The 15,741-nt window shown below is 41.6% G+C and overlaps 31 non-coding genes across 31 annotated transcripts; 20 read left to right on the top strand and 11 right to left on the bottom strand.

Moving 5' to 3' along the window:
- Nucleotide 1: 1 nt before the first annotated feature.
- TRNAS-GCU (transfer RNA serine (anticodon GCU)) lies at nucleotides 2-83 on the bottom strand. Its single transcript has one exon. It is a non-coding gene; the product is annotated as a tRNA-Ser (tRNA).
- A 228-nt stretch (nucleotides 84-311) lies between these two features.
- On the top strand, nucleotides 312-385 carry TRNAT-AGU (transfer RNA threonine (anticodon AGU)). Its single transcript has one exon. It is a non-coding gene; the product is annotated as a tRNA-Thr (tRNA).
- Nucleotides 386-890: 505 nt separating this feature from the next.
- On the top strand, nucleotides 891-964 carry TRNAT-UGU (transfer RNA threonine (anticodon UGU)). The gene has a single exon. It is a non-coding gene; the product is annotated as a tRNA-Thr (tRNA).
- A 377-nt stretch (nucleotides 965-1,341) lies between these two features.
- On the bottom strand, nucleotides 1,342-1,423 carry TRNAS-GCU (transfer RNA serine (anticodon GCU)). Its single transcript has one exon. It is a non-coding gene; the product is annotated as a tRNA-Ser (tRNA).
- A 228-nt stretch (nucleotides 1,424-1,651) lies between these two features.
- TRNAT-AGU (transfer RNA threonine (anticodon AGU)) lies at nucleotides 1,652-1,725 on the top strand. The gene has a single exon. It is a non-coding gene; the product is annotated as a tRNA-Thr (tRNA).
- A 601-nt stretch (nucleotides 1,726-2,326) lies between these two features.
- TRNAT-UGU (transfer RNA threonine (anticodon UGU)) lies at nucleotides 2,327-2,400 on the top strand. The gene has a single exon. It is a non-coding gene; the product is annotated as a tRNA-Thr (tRNA).
- Nucleotides 2,401-2,777: 377 nt separating this feature from the next.
- Nucleotides 2,778-2,859, bottom strand: TRNAS-GCU (transfer RNA serine (anticodon GCU)). The gene has a single exon. It is a non-coding gene; the product is annotated as a tRNA-Ser (tRNA).
- An 807-nt stretch (nucleotides 2,860-3,666) lies between these two features.
- Nucleotides 3,667-3,740, top strand: TRNAT-UGU (transfer RNA threonine (anticodon UGU)). The gene has a single exon. It is a non-coding gene; the product is annotated as a tRNA-Thr (tRNA).
- Nucleotides 3,741-4,117: 377 nt separating this feature from the next.
- Nucleotides 4,118-4,199, bottom strand: TRNAS-GCU (transfer RNA serine (anticodon GCU)). Its single transcript has one exon. It is a non-coding gene; the product is annotated as a tRNA-Ser (tRNA).
- Nucleotides 4,200-4,427: 228 nt separating this feature from the next.
- Nucleotides 4,428-4,501, top strand: TRNAT-AGU (transfer RNA threonine (anticodon AGU)). Its single transcript has one exon. It is a non-coding gene; the product is annotated as a tRNA-Thr (tRNA).
- Nucleotides 4,502-5,101: 600 nt separating this feature from the next.
- Nucleotides 5,102-5,175, top strand: TRNAT-UGU (transfer RNA threonine (anticodon UGU)). The gene has a single exon. It is a non-coding gene; the product is annotated as a tRNA-Thr (tRNA).
- A 377-nt stretch (nucleotides 5,176-5,552) lies between these two features.
- On the bottom strand, nucleotides 5,553-5,634 carry TRNAS-GCU (transfer RNA serine (anticodon GCU)). The gene has a single exon. It is a non-coding gene; the product is annotated as a tRNA-Ser (tRNA).
- A 228-nt stretch (nucleotides 5,635-5,862) lies between these two features.
- On the top strand, nucleotides 5,863-5,936 carry TRNAT-AGU (transfer RNA threonine (anticodon AGU)). The gene has a single exon. It is a non-coding gene; the product is annotated as a tRNA-Thr (tRNA).
- Nucleotides 5,937-6,536: 600 nt separating this feature from the next.
- TRNAT-UGU (transfer RNA threonine (anticodon UGU)) lies at nucleotides 6,537-6,610 on the top strand. The gene has a single exon. It is a non-coding gene; the product is annotated as a tRNA-Thr (tRNA).
- Nucleotides 6,611-6,987: 377 nt separating this feature from the next.
- Nucleotides 6,988-7,069, bottom strand: TRNAS-GCU (transfer RNA serine (anticodon GCU)). The gene has a single exon. It is a non-coding gene; the product is annotated as a tRNA-Ser (tRNA).
- A 228-nt stretch (nucleotides 7,070-7,297) lies between these two features.
- TRNAT-AGU (transfer RNA threonine (anticodon AGU)) lies at nucleotides 7,298-7,371 on the top strand. Its single transcript has one exon. It is a non-coding gene; the product is annotated as a tRNA-Thr (tRNA).
- Nucleotides 7,372-7,876: 505 nt separating this feature from the next.
- TRNAT-UGU (transfer RNA threonine (anticodon UGU)) lies at nucleotides 7,877-7,950 on the top strand. Its single transcript has one exon. It is a non-coding gene; the product is annotated as a tRNA-Thr (tRNA).
- Nucleotides 7,951-8,327: 377 nt separating this feature from the next.
- TRNAS-GCU (transfer RNA serine (anticodon GCU)) lies at nucleotides 8,328-8,409 on the bottom strand. The gene has a single exon. It is a non-coding gene; the product is annotated as a tRNA-Ser (tRNA).
- Nucleotides 8,410-8,637: 228 nt separating this feature from the next.
- TRNAT-AGU (transfer RNA threonine (anticodon AGU)) lies at nucleotides 8,638-8,711 on the top strand. Its single transcript has one exon. It is a non-coding gene; the product is annotated as a tRNA-Thr (tRNA).
- A 600-nt stretch (nucleotides 8,712-9,311) lies between these two features.
- Nucleotides 9,312-9,385, top strand: TRNAT-UGU (transfer RNA threonine (anticodon UGU)). Its single transcript has one exon. It is a non-coding gene; the product is annotated as a tRNA-Thr (tRNA).
- A 377-nt stretch (nucleotides 9,386-9,762) lies between these two features.
- Nucleotides 9,763-9,844, bottom strand: TRNAS-GCU (transfer RNA serine (anticodon GCU)). The gene has a single exon. It is a non-coding gene; the product is annotated as a tRNA-Ser (tRNA).
- A 228-nt stretch (nucleotides 9,845-10,072) lies between these two features.
- TRNAT-AGU (transfer RNA threonine (anticodon AGU)) lies at nucleotides 10,073-10,146 on the top strand. Its single transcript has one exon. It is a non-coding gene; the product is annotated as a tRNA-Thr (tRNA).
- A 504-nt stretch (nucleotides 10,147-10,650) lies between these two features.
- Nucleotides 10,651-10,724, top strand: TRNAT-UGU (transfer RNA threonine (anticodon UGU)). The gene has a single exon. It is a non-coding gene; the product is annotated as a tRNA-Thr (tRNA).
- Nucleotides 10,725-11,101: 377 nt separating this feature from the next.
- On the bottom strand, nucleotides 11,102-11,183 carry TRNAS-GCU (transfer RNA serine (anticodon GCU)). The gene has a single exon. It is a non-coding gene; the product is annotated as a tRNA-Ser (tRNA).
- Nucleotides 11,184-11,411: 228 nt separating this feature from the next.
- On the top strand, nucleotides 11,412-11,485 carry TRNAT-AGU (transfer RNA threonine (anticodon AGU)). The gene has a single exon. It is a non-coding gene; the product is annotated as a tRNA-Thr (tRNA).
- A 601-nt stretch (nucleotides 11,486-12,086) lies between these two features.
- TRNAT-UGU (transfer RNA threonine (anticodon UGU)) lies at nucleotides 12,087-12,160 on the top strand. The gene has a single exon. It is a non-coding gene; the product is annotated as a tRNA-Thr (tRNA).
- A 377-nt stretch (nucleotides 12,161-12,537) lies between these two features.
- On the bottom strand, nucleotides 12,538-12,619 carry TRNAS-GCU (transfer RNA serine (anticodon GCU)). The gene has a single exon. It is a non-coding gene; the product is annotated as a tRNA-Ser (tRNA).
- A 228-nt stretch (nucleotides 12,620-12,847) lies between these two features.
- On the top strand, nucleotides 12,848-12,921 carry TRNAT-AGU (transfer RNA threonine (anticodon AGU)). The gene has a single exon. It is a non-coding gene; the product is annotated as a tRNA-Thr (tRNA).
- Nucleotides 12,922-14,900: 1,979 nt separating this feature from the next.
- On the top strand, nucleotides 14,901-14,974 carry TRNAT-UGU (transfer RNA threonine (anticodon UGU)). The gene has a single exon. It is a non-coding gene; the product is annotated as a tRNA-Thr (tRNA).
- A 377-nt stretch (nucleotides 14,975-15,351) lies between these two features.
- TRNAS-GCU (transfer RNA serine (anticodon GCU)) lies at nucleotides 15,352-15,433 on the bottom strand. The gene has a single exon. It is a non-coding gene; the product is annotated as a tRNA-Ser (tRNA).
- A 228-nt stretch (nucleotides 15,434-15,661) lies between these two features.
- TRNAT-AGU (transfer RNA threonine (anticodon AGU)) lies at nucleotides 15,662-15,735 on the top strand. The gene has a single exon. It is a non-coding gene; the product is annotated as a tRNA-Thr (tRNA).
- Nucleotides 15,736-15,741: the final 6 nt, after the last annotated feature.

The raw sequence follows: 15,741 nt of genomic DNA, 5'->3' as shown, positions 1-15,741 counted from the left end.
CCGACGAGTATGGGATTTGAACCCATGCATGCAGAGCACAATGGATTAGCAGTCCATCGCCTTAACCACTCGGCCACCTCGTCTACATAAGTCCCTACCTCCAGGTGATAGATTCTGAGAACAGGGTCAAAAAGTTTTTTGCTGCATTTTTATTGAAGGTCACAGATCAGGCACTAGCTGAGGGGACCGTAACTCCAAGTTGGTGAAAAAATGCAAGCTGCAACCACTCCATCAATGCACAACATTTAGTAGAAATTTGAATCATTGCGTAAGAAATTCCCATTTTCTGGCTTTTCTGCTGGACTTCACTTGGCGCTGTGGCTTAGGTGGTTAAAGCGCCTGTCTAGTAAACAGGAGATCCTGAGTTCAAATCTCAGCAATGCCTTTTTTTCCCCTAAATTTTAAGCTTTTCATACCAAAAAGCAGATGTTCAATCCTATCTGACATCAATATTGTCCATCCCACAGCCCTAAGACAGTCCGAGCAAAGTCAAAAATATGGATGCTGGCTAAACGCCCAAAAGAAAGAAATGTCCTCATCTTCTTTATAGGATAGCATTAAGCACCATGCAAGAGGAATTGGAAAACAAGGCAGGATTTCTAAGGCCTGGTTGATAGGTAACGTAACGCACCCTTCTGGATTGGAAATAGAAAACTCCCATGCCTGCAAAGACAATAAAAAATCTACAAAGCAAGATACCAAGTTGGAAAAGGCATGCAGAGCACAATTGGCTGCATTTTCATTGAAGGTCACATATTAAGCACTGGCTGAATGGACCGTAACTCAAAAAATGCAAGCTGCAACTGCTCCGTCAATATACAGCATTTTGTATACATTTTAATCATTGCATAGCAATTCCCATTTTCTGACTTTAAGGCAAGGGTTGTCATGGCGCTGTGGCTTAGTTGGTTAAACCGCTTGTCTTGTAAACAGGAGATCCTGAGTTCGAATCTCAGCAGTGCCTTTCTTTCTTTGCAATTTTGAGCTTTTCATACCAAGAAGTAGACGTTCAATCATATGTGACTTCAAACTTGTCTATCCCACAGTCCTAAGAATGTCCGAGCAAAGTCAAAAATATGTATGCTGGCTGAATGCCCAAAAGAAGGAAATGTCCTCATCTTCTTTATTGGATAGTATTAAGCACCATGCAAGAGAAATGGAAAAACAATGCAGGATTACTAATGCCAGGTTGATAGGTCACATGAGGCACGTTTCTGAACCAAAAATAGAAAACTGCCATGGTGGGAGCATCCACTGCATATGCTGACAATAAAGAATCTACAAGGCAAGTTGCAAAGAATCTACTAGAAAAGCTGCAAAGTGGTAAAAAGTAGAAGAAACCGACGAGGATGGGATTTGAACCCATGCATGCAGAGCACAATGGATTAGCAGTCCATCGCCTTAACCACTCGGCCACCTCGTCTACATAAGTCCCTACCTCCAGGTGATAGATTCTGAGAACAGGGTCAAAAAGTTTTTTGCTGCATTTTTATTGAAGGTCACAGATCAGGCACTAGCTGAGGGGACCGTAACTCCAAGTTGGTGAAAAAATGCAAGCTGCAACCACTCCATCAATGCACAACATTTAGTAGAAATTTGAATCATTGCGTAAGAAATTCCCATTTTCTGGCTTTTCTGCTGGACTTCATGTGGTGCTGTGGCTTAGTTGGTTAAAGCGCCTGTCTAGTAAACAGGAGATCCTGAGTTCAAATCTCAGCAGTGCCTTTTTTCCCCCGAAATTTTAAGCTTTTCATACCAAAAAGCAGATGTTCAATCCTATCTGACATCAATATTGACCATCCCACAGCCCTAAGACAGTCCGAGCAAAGTCAAAAATATGGATGCTGGCTAAACGTCCAAAAGAAAGAAATGTCCTCATCTTCTTTATAGGATAGCATTAAGCACCATGCAAGAGGAATTGGAAAACAAGGCAGGATTTCTAAGGCCTGGTTGATAGGTCACGTAACGCACCCTTCTGGATTGGAAATAGAAAACTCCCATGCCTGCAAAGACAATAAAAAATCTTCAAAGCAAGATACCAAGTTGGAAAAGGCATGCAGAGCACAATGGATTAGCCGTCCATCGACTTAACCCCTCGGCCACCTCGTCTTTAAAAGGCAACCACTCCAGGTGAGACATTCTGACAACATGATCAACAAGTCTTTGGCTGCATTTTCATTGAAGGTAACATATTAAGCACTGGCTGAATGGACCGTAACTCAAAAAATGCAAGCTGCAACTGCTCCGTCAATATACAGCATTTTGTATACATTTTAATCATTGCATAGCAATTCCCATTTTCTGACTTTAAGGAAAGGGTTGTCATGGCGCTGTGGCTTAGTTGGTTAAAGCGCCTGTCTTGTAAACAGGAGATCCTGAGTTCGAATCTCAGCAGTGCCTTTCTTTCTTTGCAATTTTGAGCTTTTCATACCAAGAAGTAGACGTTCAATCATATGTGACTTCAAACTTGTCTATCCCACAGTCCTAAGAATGTCCGAGCAAAGTCAAAAATATGTATGCTGGCTGAATGCCCAAAAGAAGGAAATGTCCTCATCTTCTTTATTGGATAGTATTAAGCACCATGCAAGAGAAATGGAAAAACAATGCAGGATTACTAATGCCAGGTTGATAGGTCACATGAGGCACGTTTCTGAATCAAAAATAGAAAACTGCCATGGTGGGAGCATCCACTGCATATGCTGACAATAAAGAATCTACAAGGCAAGTTGCAAAGAATCTACTAGGCAAGCTGCAAAGTGGTAAAAGGTAGAAGGAACTGACGAGGATGGGATTTGAACCCATGCTTGCAGAGCACAATGGATTAGCAGTCCATCGCCTTAACCACTCGGCCACCTCGTCTACATAAGTCCCTACCTCCAGGTGATAGATTCTGAGAACAGGGTCAAAAAGTTTTTTGCTGCATTTTTATTGAAGGTCACAGATCAGGCACTAGCTGAGGGGACCGTAACTCCAAGTTGGTGAAAAAATGCAAGCTGCAACCACTCCATCAATGCACAACATTTAGTAGAAATTTGAATCATTGCGTAAGAAATTCCCATTTTCTGGCTTTTCTGCTGGACTTCACTTGGCTCTGTGGCTTAGGTGGTTAAAGCGCCTGTCTAGTAAACAGGAGATCCTGAGTTCAAATCTCAGCAATGCCTTTTTTTCCCCTAAATTTTAAGCTTTTCATACCAAAAAGCAGATGTTCAATCCTATCTGACATCAATATTGTCCATCCCACAGCCCTAAGACAGTCCGAGCAAAGTCAAAAATATGGATGCTGGCTAAACGCCCAAAAGAAAGAAATGTCCTCATCTTCTTTATAGGATAGCATTAAGCACCATGCAAGAGGAATTGGAAAACAAGGCAGGATTTCTAAGGCCTGGTTGATAGGTCACGTAACGCACCCTTCTGGATTGGAAATAGAAAACTCCCATGCCTGCAAAGACAATAAAAAATCTACAAAGCAAGATACCAAGTTGGAAAAGGCATGCAGAGCACAATTGGCTGCATTTTCATTGAAGGTCACATATTAAGCACTGGCTGAATGGACCGTAACTCAAAAAATGCAAGCTGCAACTGCTCCGTCAATATACAGCATTTTGTATACATTTTAATCATTGCATAGCAATTCCCATTTTCTGACTTTAAGGCAAAGGTTGTCATGGCGCTGTGGCTTAGTTGGTTAAACCGCTTGTCTTGTAAACAGGAGATCCTGAGTTCGAATCTCAGCAGTGCCTTTCTTTCTTTGCAATTTTGAGCTTTTCATACCAAGAAGTAGACGTTCAATCATATGTGACTTCAAACTTGTCTATCCCACAGTCCTAAGAATGTCCGAGCAAAGTCAAAAATATGTATGCTGGCTGAATGCCCAAAAGAAGGAAATGTCCTCATCTTCTTTATTGGATAGTATTAAGCACCATGCAAGAGAAATGGAAAAACAATGCAGGATTACTAATGCCAGGTTGATAGGTCACATGAGGCACGTTTCTGAACCAAAAATAGAAAACTGCCATGGTGGGAGCATCCACTGCATATGCTGACAATAAAGAATCTACAAGGCAAGTTGCAAAGAATCTACTAGGCAAGCTGCAAAGTGGTAAAAAGTAGAAGAAACCGACAAGGATGGGATTTGAACCCATGCATGCAGAGCACAATGGATTAGCAGTCCATCGCCTTAACCACTCGGCCACCTCGTCTACATAAGGCCCTAACTCCAGGTGATAGATTCTGAGAACAGGGTCAAAAAGTTTTTTGCTGCATTTTTATTGAAGGTCACAGATCAGGCACTGGCTGAGGGGACCGTAACTCCAAGTTGGTGAAAAAATGCAAGCTGCAACCACTCCATCAATGCACAACATTTAGTAGAAATTTGAATCATTGAGTAAGAAATTCCCATTTTCTGGCTTTTATGCTGGACTTCATGTGGTGCTGTGGCTTAGTTGGTTAAAGCGTCTGTCTAGTAAACAGGAGATCCTGAGTTCAAATCTCAGCAGTGCTTTTTTTCCCCTAAATTTTAAGCTTTTCATACCAAAAAGCAGATGTTCAATCCTATCTGACATCAATATTGACCATCCCACAGCCCTAAGACAGTCCGAGCAAAGTCAAAAATATGGATGCTGGCTAAACGTCCAAAAGAAAGAAATGTCCTCATCTTCTTTATAGGATAGCATTAAGCACCATGCAAGAGGAATTGGAAAACAAGGCAGGATTTCTAAGGCCTGGTTGATAGGTCACGTAACGCACCCTTCTTGATTGGAAATAGAAAACTCCCATGCCTGCAAAGACAATAAAAAATCTTCAAAGCAAGATACCAAGTTGGAAAAGGCATGCAGAGCACAATGGATTAGCCGTCCATCGACTTAACCCCTCGGCCACCTCGTCTTTAAAAGGCAACCACTCCAGGTGAGACATTCTGACAACATGATCAACAAGTCTTTGGCTGCATTTTCATTGAAGGTAACATATTAAGCACTGGCTGAATGGACCGTAACTCAAAAAATGCAAGCTGCAACTGCTCCGTCAATATACAGCATTTTGTATACATTTTAATCATTGCATAGCAATTCCCATTTTCTGACTTTAAGGAAAGGGTTGTCATGGCGCTGTGGCTTAGTTGGTTAAAGCGCCTGTCTTGTAAACAGGAGATCCTGAGTTCGAATCTCAGCAGTGCCTTTCTTTCTTTGCAATTTTGAGCTTTTCATACCAAGAAGTAGACGTTCAATCATATGTGACTTCAAACTTGTCTATCCCACAGTCCTAAGAATGTCCGAGCAAAGTCAAAAATATGTATGCTGGCTGAATGCCCAAAAGAAGGAAATGTCCTCATCTTCTTTATTGGATAGTATTAAGCACCATGCAAGAGAAATGGAAAAACAATGCAGGATTACTAATGCCAGGTTGATAGGTCACATGAGGCACGTTTCTGAATCAAAAATAGAAAACTGCCATGGTGGGAGCATCCACTGCATATGCTGACAATAAAGAATCTACAAGGAAAGTTGCAAAGAATCTACTAGGCAAGCTGCAAAGTGGTAAAAGGTAGAAGGAACCGACGAGGATGGGATTTGAACCCATGCATGCAGAGCACAATGGATTAGCAGTCCATCGCCTTAACCACTCGGCCACCTCGTCTACATAAGTCCCTACCTCCAGGTGATAGATTCTGAGAACAGGGTCAAAAAGTTTTTTGCTGCATTTTTATTGAAGGTCACAGATCAGGCACTAGCTGAGGGGACCGTAACTCCAAGTTGGTGAAAAAATGCAAGCTGCAACCACTCCATCAATGCACAACATTTAGTAGAAATTTGAATCATTGCGTAAGAAATTCCCATTTTCTGGCTTTTCTGCTGGACTTCACTTGGCGCTGTGGCTTAGGTGGTTAAAGCGCCTGTCTAGTAAACAGGAGATCCTGAGTTCAAATCTCAGCAGTGCCTTTTTTCCCCTAAATTTTAAGCTTTTCATACCAAAAAGCAGATGTTCAATCCTATCTGACATCAATATTGTCCATCCCACAGCCCTAAGACAGTCCGAGCAAAGTCAAAAATATGGATGCTGGCTAAACGTCCAAAAGAAAGAAATGTCCTCATCTTCTTTATAGGATAGCATTAAGCACCATGCAAGAGGAATTGGAAAACAAGGCAGGATTTCTAAGGCCTGGTTGATAGGTCACGTAACGCACCCTTCTGGATTGGAAATAGAAAACTCCCATGCCTGCAAAGACAATAAAAAATCTACAAAGCAAGATACCAAGTTGGAAAAGGCATGCAGAGCACAATGGATTAGCCGTCCATCGACTTAACCCCTCGGCCACCTCGTCTTTAAAAGGCAACCACTCCAGGTGAGACATTCTGACAACATGATCAACAAGTCTTTGGCTGCATTTTCATTGAAGGTAACATATTAAGCACTGGCTGAATGGACCGTAACTCAAAAAATGCAAGCTGCAACTGCTCCGTCAATATACAGCATTTTGTATACATTTTAATCATTGCATAGCAATTCCCATTTTCTGACTTTAAGGAAAGGGTTGTCATGGCGCTGTGGCTTAGTTGGTTAAAGCGCCTGTCTTGTAAACAGGAGATCCTGAGTTCGAATCTCAGCAGTGCCTTTCTTTCTTTGCAATTTTGAGCTTTTCATACCAAGAAGTAGACGTTCAATCATATGTGACTTCAAACTTGTCTATCCCACAGTCCTAAGAATGTCCGAGCAAAGTCAAAAATATGTATGCTGGCTGAATGCCCAAAAGAAGGAAATGTCCTCATCTTCTTTATTGGATAGTATTAAGCACCATGCAAGAGAAATGGAAAAACAATGCAGGATTACTAATGCCAGGTTGATAGGTCACATGAGGCACGTTTCTGAATCAAAAATAGAAAACTGCCATGGTGGGAGCATCCACTGCATATGCTGACAATAAAGAATCTACAAGGCAAGTTGCAAAGAATCTACTAGGCAAGCTGCAAAGTGGTAAAAGGTAGAAGGAACTGACGAGGATGGGATTTGAACCCATGCTTGCAGAGCACAATGGATTAGCAGTCCATCGCCTTAACCACTCGGCCACCTCGTCTACATAAGTCCCTACCTCCAGGTGATAGATTCTGAGAACAGGGTCAAAAAGTTTTTTGCTGCATTTTTATTGAAGGTCACAGATCAGGCACTAGCTGAGGGGACCGTAACTCCAAGTTGGTGAAAAAATGCAAGCTGCAACCACTCCATCAATGCACAACATTTAGTAGAAATTTGAATCATTGCGTAAGAAATTCCCATTTTCTGGCTTTTCTGCTGGACTTCACTTGGCTCTGTGGCTTAGGTGGTTAAAGCGCCTGTCTAGTAAACAGGAGATCCTGAGTTCAAATCTCAGCAATGCCTTTTTTTCCCCTAAATTTTAAGCTTTTCATACCAAAAAGCAGATGTTCAATCCTATCTGACATCAATATTGTCCATCCCACAGCCCTAAGACAGTCCGAGCAAAGTCAAAAATATGGATGCTGGCTAAACGCCCAAAAGAAAGAAATGTCCTCATCTTCTTTATAGGATAGCATTAAGCACCATGCAAGAGGAATTGGAAAACAAGGCAGGATTTCTAAGGCCTGGTTGATAGGTCACGTAACGCACCCTTCTGGATTGGAAATAGAAAACTCCCATGCCTGCAAAGACAATAAAAAATCTACAAAGCAAGATACCAAGTTGGAAAAGGCATGCAGAGCACAATTGGCTGCATTTTCATTGAAGGTCACATATTAAGCACTGGCTGAATGGACCGTAACTCAAAAAATGCAAGCTGCAACTGCTCCGTCAATATACAGCATTTTGTATACATTTTAATCATTGCATAGCAATTCCCATTTTCTGACTTTAAGGCAAAGGTTGTCATGGCGCTGTGGCTTAGTTGGTTAAACCGCTTGTCTTGTAAACAGGAGATCCTGAGTTCGAATCTCAGCAGTGCCTTTCTTTCTTTGCAATTTTGAGCTTTTCATACCAAGAAGTAGACGTTCAATCATATGTGACTTCAAACTTGTCTATCCCACAGTCCTAAGAATGTCCGAGCAAAGTCAAAAATATGTATGCTGGCTGAATGCCCAAAAGAAGGAAATGTCCTCATCTTCTTTATTGGATAGTATTAAGCACCATGCAAGAGAAATGGAAAAACAATGCAGGATTACTAATGCCAGGTTGATAGGTCACATGAGGCACGTTTCTGAACCAAAAATAGAAAACTGCCATGGTGGGAGCATCCACTGCATATGCTGACAATAAAGAATCTACAAGGCAAGTTGCAAAGAATCTACTAGGCAAGCTGCAAAGTGGTAAAAAGTAGAAGAAACCGACAAGGATGGGATTTGAACCCATGCATGCAGAGCACAATGGATTAGCAGTCCATCGCCTTAACCACTCGGCCACCTCGTCTACATAAGGCCCTAACTCCAGGTGATAGATTCTGAGAACAGGGTCAAAAAGTTTTTTGCTGCATTTTTATTGAAGGTCACAGATCAGGCACTGGCTGAGGGGACCGTAACTCCAAGTTGGTGAAAAAATGCAAGCTGCAACCACTCCATCAATGCACAACATTTAGTAGAAATTTGAATCATTGAGTAAGAAATTCCCATTTTCTGGCTTTTATGCTGGACTTCATGTGGTGCTGTGGCTTAGTTGGTTAAAGCGTCTGTCTAGTAAACAGGAGATCCTGAGTTCAAATCTCAGCAGTGCTTTTTTTCCCCTAAATTTTAAGCTTTTCATACCAAAAAGCAGATGTTCAATCCTATCTGACATCAATATTGACCATCCCACAGCCCTAAGACAGTCCGAGCAAAGTCAAAAATATGGATGCTGGCTAAACGTCCAAAAGAAAGAAATGTCCTCATCTTCTTTATAGGATAGCATTAAGCACCATGCAAGAGGAATTGGAAAACAAGGCAGGATTTCTAAGGCCTGGTTGATAGGTCACGTAACGCACCCTTCTTGATTGGAAATAGAAAACTCCCATGCCTGCAAAGACAATAAAAAATCTTCAAAGCAAGATACCAAGTTGGAAAAGGCATGCAGAGCACAATGGATTAGCCGTCCATCGACTTAACCCCTCGGCCACCTCGTCTTTAAAAGGCAACCACTCCAGGTGAGACATTCTGACAACATGATCAACAAGTCTTTGGCTGCATTTTCATTGAAGGTAACATATTAAGCACTGGCTGAATGGACCGTAACTCAAAAAATGCAAGCTGCAACTGCTCCGTCAATATACAGCATTTTGTATACATTTTAATCATTGCATAGCAATTCCCATTTTCTGACTTTAAGGAAAGGGTTGTCATGGCGCTGTGGCTTAGTTGGTTAAAGCGCCTGTCTTGTAAACAGGAGATCCTGAGTTCGAATCTCAGCAGTGCCTTTCTTTCTTTGCAATTTTGAGCTTTTCATACCAAGAAGTAGACGTTCAATCATATGTGACTTCAAACTTGTCTATCCCACAGTCCTAAGAATGTCCGAGCAAAGTCAAAAATATGTATGCTGGCTGAATGCCCAAAAGAAGGAAATGTCCTCATCTTCTTTATTGGATAGTATTAAGCACCATGCAAGAGAAATGGAAAAACAATGCAGGATTACTAATGCCAGGTTGATAGGTCACATGAGGCACGTTTCTGAATCAAAAATAGAAAACTGCCATGGTGGGAGCATCCACTGCATATGCTGACAATAAAGAATCTACAAGGAAAGTTGCAAAGAATCTACTAGGCAAGCTGCAAAGTGGTAAAAGGTAGAAGGAACCGACGAGGATGGGATTTGAACCCATGCATGCAGAGCACAATGGATTAGCAGTCCATCGCCTTAACCACTCGGCCACCTCGTCTACATAAGTCCCTACCTCCAGGTGATAGATTCTGAGAACAGGGTCAAAAAGTTTTTTGCTGCATTTTTATTGAAGGTCACAGATCAGGCACTAGCTGAGGGGACCGTAACTCCAAGTTGGTGAAAAAATGCAAGCTGCAACCACTCCATCAATGCACAACATTTAGTAGAAATTTGAATCATTGCGTAAGAAATTCCCATTTTCTGGCTTTTCTGCTGGACTTCACTTGGCGCTGTGGCTTAGGTGGTTAAAGCGCCTGTCTAGTAAACAGGAGATCCTGAGTTCAAATCTCAGCAGTGCCTTTTTTCCCCTAAATTTTAAGCTTTTCATACCAAAAAGCAGATGTTCAATCCTATCTGACATCAATATTGTCCATCCCACAGCCCTAAGACAGTCCGAGCAAAGTCAAAAATATGGATGCTGGCTAAACGCCCAAAAGAAAGAAATGTCCTCATCTTCTTTATAGGATAGCATTAAGCACCATGCAAGAGGAATTGGAAAACAAGGCAGGATTTCTAAGGCCTGGTTGATAGGTCACGTAACGCACCCTTCTGGATTGGAAATAGAAAACTCCCATGCCTGCAAAGACAATAAAAAATCTACAAAGCAAGATACCAAGTTGGAAAAGGCATGCAGAGCACAATTGGCTGCATTTTCATTGAAGGTCACATATTAAGCACTGGCTGAATGGACCGTAACTCAAAAAATGCAAGCTGCAACTGCTCCGTCAATATACAGCATTTTGTATACATTTTAATCATTGCATAGCAATTCCCATTTTCTGACTTTAAGGCAAGGGTTGAAATGGCGCTGTGGCTTAGTTGGTTAAACCGCCTGTCTTGTAAACAGGAGATCCTGAGTTCGAATCTCAGCAGTGCCTTTCTTTCTTTGCAATTTTGAGCTTTTCATACCAAGAAGTAGACGTTCAATCATATGTGACTTCAAACTTGTCTATCCCACAGTCCTAAGAATGTCCGAGCAAAGTCAAAAATATGTATGCTGGCTGAATGCCCAAAAGAAGGAAATGTCCTCATCTTCTTTATTGGATAGTATTAAGCACCATGCAAGAGAAATGGAAAAACAATGCAGGATTACTAATGCCAGGTTGATAGGTCACATGAGGCACGTTTCTGAACCAAAAATAGAAAACTGCCATGGTGGGAGCATCCACTGCATATGCTGACAATAAAGAATCTACAAGGCAAGTTGCAAAGAATCTACTAGGCAAGCTGCAAAGTGGTAAAAAGTAGAAGAAACCGACGAGGATGGGATTTGAACCCATGCATGCAGAGCACAATGGATTAGCAGTCCATTGCCTTAACCACTCGGCCACCTCGTCTACATAAGGCCTTACCTCCAGGTGATAGATTCTGAGAACAGGGTCAAAAAGTTTTTTGCTGCATTTTTATTGAAGGTCACAGATCAGGCACTGGCTGAGGGGACCGTAACTCAAAGTTGGTGAAAAAATGCAAGCTGCAACCACTCCATCAATGCACAACATTTAGTAGAAATTTGAATCATTGAGTAAGAAATTCCCATTTTCTGGCTTTTCTGCTGGACTTCATGTGGTGCTGTGGCTTAGTTGGTTAAAGCGTCTGTCTAGTAAACAGGAGATCCTGAGTTCAAATCTCAGCAGTGCCTTTTTTCCCCCGAAATTTTAAGCTTTTCATACCAAAAAGCAGATGTTCAATCCTATCTGACATCAATATTGACCATCCCGCAGCCCTAAGACAGTCCGAGCAAAGTCAAAAATATGGATGCTGGCTAAACGTCCAAAAGAAAGAAATGTCCTCATCTTCTTTATAGGATAGCATTAAGCACCATGCAAGAGGAATTGGAAAACAAGGCAGGATTTCTAAGGCCTGGTTGATAGGTCACGTAACGCACCCTTCTTGATTGGAAATAGAAAACTCCCATGCCTGCAAAGACAATAAAAAATCTTCAAAGCAAGATACCAAGTTGGAAAAGGCATGCAGAGCACAATGGATTAGCCGTCCATCGACTTAACCCCTCGGCCACCTCGTCTTTAAAAGGCAACCACTCCAGGTGAGACATTCTGACAACATGATCAACAAGTCTTTGGCTGCATTTTCATTGAAGGTCACATATTAAGCACTGGCTGAATGGACCGTAACTCAAAAAATGCAAGCTGCAACTGCTCCGTCAATATACAGCATTTTGTAGACATTTTAATCATTGCATAGCAATTCCCATTTTCTGACTTTAAGGAAAGGGTTGTCATGGCGCTGTGGCTTAGTTGGTTAAAGCGCCTGTCTTGTAAACAGGAGATCCTGAGTTCGAATCTCAGCAGTGCCTTTCTTTCTTTGCAATTTTGAGCTTTTCATACCAAGAAGTAGACGTTCAATCATATGTGACTTCAAACTTGTCTATCCCACAGTCCTAAGAATGTCCGAGTAAAGTCAAAAATATGTATGCTGGCTGAATGCCCAAAAGAAGGAAATGTCCTCATCTTCTTTATTGGATAGTATTAAGCACCATGCAAGAGAAATGGAAAAACAATGCAGGATTACTAATGCCAGGTTGATAGGTCACATGAGGCACGTTTCTGAATCAAAAATAGAAAACTGCCATGGTGGGAGCATCCACTGCATATGCTGACAATAAAGAATCTACAAGGCAAGTTGCAAAGAATCTACTAGGCAAGCTGCAAAGTGGTAAAAGGTAGAAGGAACCGACAAGGATGGGATTTGAACCCATGCATGCAGAGCACAATGGATTAGCAGTCCATCGCCTTAACCACTCGGCCACCTGGTCTACATAAGTCCCTACCTCCAGGTGATAGATTCTGAGAACAGGGTCAAAAAGTTTTTTGCTGCATTTTTATTGAAGGTCACAGATCAGGCACTAGCTGAGGGGACCGTAACTCCAAGTTGGTGAAAAAATGCAAGCTGCAACCACTCCATCAATGCACAACATTTAGTAGAAATTTGAATCATTGCGTAAGAAATTCCCATTTTCTGGCTTTTCTGCTGGACTTTACTTGGCGCTGTGGCTTAGGTGGTTAAAGCGCCTGTCTAGTAAACAGGAGATCCTGAGTTCAAATCTCAGCAGTGCCTTTTTTCCCCTAAATTTTAAGCTTTTCATACCAAAAAGCAGATGTTCAATCCTATCTGACATCAATATTGTCCATCCCACAGCCCTAAGACAGTCCGAGCAAAGTCAAAAATATGGATGCTGGCTAAACGCCCAAAAGAAAGAAATGTCCTCATCTTCTTTATAGGATAGCATTAAGCACCATGCAAGAGGAATTGGAAAACAAGGCAGGATTTCTAAGGCCTGGTTGATAGGTCACGTAACGCACCCTTCTGGATTGGAAATAGAAAACTCCCATGCCTGCAAAGACAATAAAAAATCTACAAAGCAAGATACCAAGTTGGAAAAGGCATGCAGAGCACAATGGATTAGCCGTCCATCGACTTAACCCCTCGGCCACCTCGTCTTTAACCCCTTAAGGACTCAGCCCATTTTGGCCTTAAGGACTCAGACAATTTAATTTTTACGTTTTCATTTTTTCCTCCTCGCCTTCTAAAAATCATAACTCTTTTATATTTTCATCCACAGACTAGTATGAGGGCTTATTTTTTGCGCGACCAGTTGTCCTTTGTAATGACATCACTCATTATATCATAAAATGTATGGCGCAACCAAAAAACACTATTTTTGTGGGGAAATTAAAACGAAAAACGCAATTTTGCTAATTTTGGAAGGTTTTGTTTTCACGCCGTACAATTTCTGGTAAAAATGACATGTGTTCTTTATTCTGAGGGTCAATACGATTAAAATGATACCCATTATTATATACTTTTATATTATTGTTGCGCTTAAAAAAAATCACAAACTTTTTAACCAAATTAGTACGTTTATAATCCCTTTATTTTGATGACCTATAACTTTTTTATTTTTCCGTATAAGCGGCGGTATGGGGGCTCATTTTATGCGCCATGATCTGTACTTTTTTTTGATACCACATTTGTATATAAAAAACTTTTAATACATTTTTTATAATTTTTTTTTTAATAAAATGTATTAAAAAAGTAGGAATTTTGGACTTTTTAAAAAAATTTTCGTTCACGCCGTTCACCGTACGGGATCATTAACATTTTATTTTAATAGTTTGGACATTTACGCACGCGGCGATACCAAATATGTCTATAAAAAATGTTTTTTACGCTTTTTGGGGGTAAAATAGGAAAAAACGGACGTTTTACTTTTTTATTGGGGGAGGGGATTTTTCACTTTTTTTTTACTTTTACTTTTACATTTTTTTACATTTTTTTTTACACTTGAATAGTCCCCATAGGGGACTATTCATAGCAATACCATGATTGCTAATACTGATCTGTTCTATGTATAGGACATAGAACAGATCAGTATTATGGGTCATCTCCTGCTCTGGTCTGCTCGATCACAGACCAGAGCAGGAGACGCCGGGAGCCGCACGGAGGAATGAGAGGGGACCTCCGTGCGGCGTTATGAATGATCGGATCCCCGCAGCAGCGCTGCGGGCGATCCGATCGTTCATTTTAATCGCGAACTCCCGCAGATGCCGGGATCTGTATTGATCCCGGCACCTGAGGGGTTAATGGCGGACGCCCGCGAGATCGCGGGCGTCGGCCATTGCTGGCGGGTCCCTGGCTGCGATCAGCAGCCGGGATCAGCCGCGCATGACACGGGCATCGCTCCGATGCCCGCGGTTATGCTTAGGACGTAAATGTACGTCCTGGTGCGTTAAGTACCACCTCACCAGGACGTACATTTACGTCCTGCGTCCTTAAGGGGTTAAAAGGCAACCACTCCAGGTGAGACATTCTGACAACATGATCAACAAGTCTTTGGCTGCATTTTCATTGAAGGTCACATATTAAGCACTGGCTGAATGGACCGTAACTCAAAAAATGCAAGCTGCAACTGCTCCGTCAATAAACAGCATTTTGTAGACATTTTAATCATTGCATAGCAATTCCCATTTTCTGACTTTCTGACTTTTTGGCATTTTGGCTTTTTGGCTTTTTGGCTTTTTGGCATTGGTTGTCATGGCGCTGTGGCTTAGTTGGTTAAAGCGCCTGTCTTGTAAACAGGAGATCCTGAGTTCGAATCTCAGCAGTGCCTTTCTTTCTTTGCAATTTTGAGCTTTTCATACCAAGAAGTAGACGTTCAATCATATGTGACTTCAAACTTGTCTATCCCACAGTCCTAAGAATGTCCGAGCAAAGTCAAAAATATGTATGCTGGCTGAATGCCCAAAAGAAGGAAATGTCCTCATCTTCTTTATTGGATAGTATTAAGCACCATGCAAGAGAAATGGAAAAACAATGCAGGATTACTAATGCCAGGTTGATAGGTCACATGAGGCACGTTTCTGAATCAAAAATAGAAAACTGCCATGGTGGGAGCATCCACTGCATATGCTGACAATAAAGAATCTACAAGGCAAGTTGCAAAGAATCTACTAGGCAAGCTGCAAAGTGGTAAAAGGTAGAAGGAACCGACGAGGATGGGATTTGAACCCATGCATGCAGAGCACAATGGATTAGCAGTCCATCGCCTTAACCACTCGGCCACCTCGTCTACATAAGTCCCTACCTCCAGGTGATAGATTCTGAGAACAGGGTCAAAAAGTTTTTTGCTGCATTTTTATTGAAGGTCACAGATCAGGCACTAGCTGAGGGGACCGTAACTCCAAGTTGGTGAAAAAATGCAAGCTGCAACCACTCCATCAATGCACAACATTTAGTAGAAATTTGAATCATTGCGTAAGAAATTCCCATTTTCTGGCTTTTCTGCTGGACTTCACTTGGCGCTGTGGCTTAGGTGGTTAAAGCGCCTGTCTAGTAAACAGGAGATCCTGAGTTCAAATCTCAGCAGTGCCTTTTTTC

Source organism: Hyla sarda, unplaced genomic scaffold, assembly GCF_029499605.1.
Source record: "Hyla sarda isolate aHylSar1 unplaced genomic scaffold, aHylSar1.hap1 scaffold_1129, whole genome shotgun sequence".
Taxonomy (NCBI): domain Eukaryota; kingdom Metazoa; phylum Chordata; class Amphibia; order Anura; family Hylidae; genus Hyla; species Hyla sarda.
Note: the sequence above shows the minus strand (reverse complement) of the source record. Positions and strands in the feature narration are given on the sequence as shown.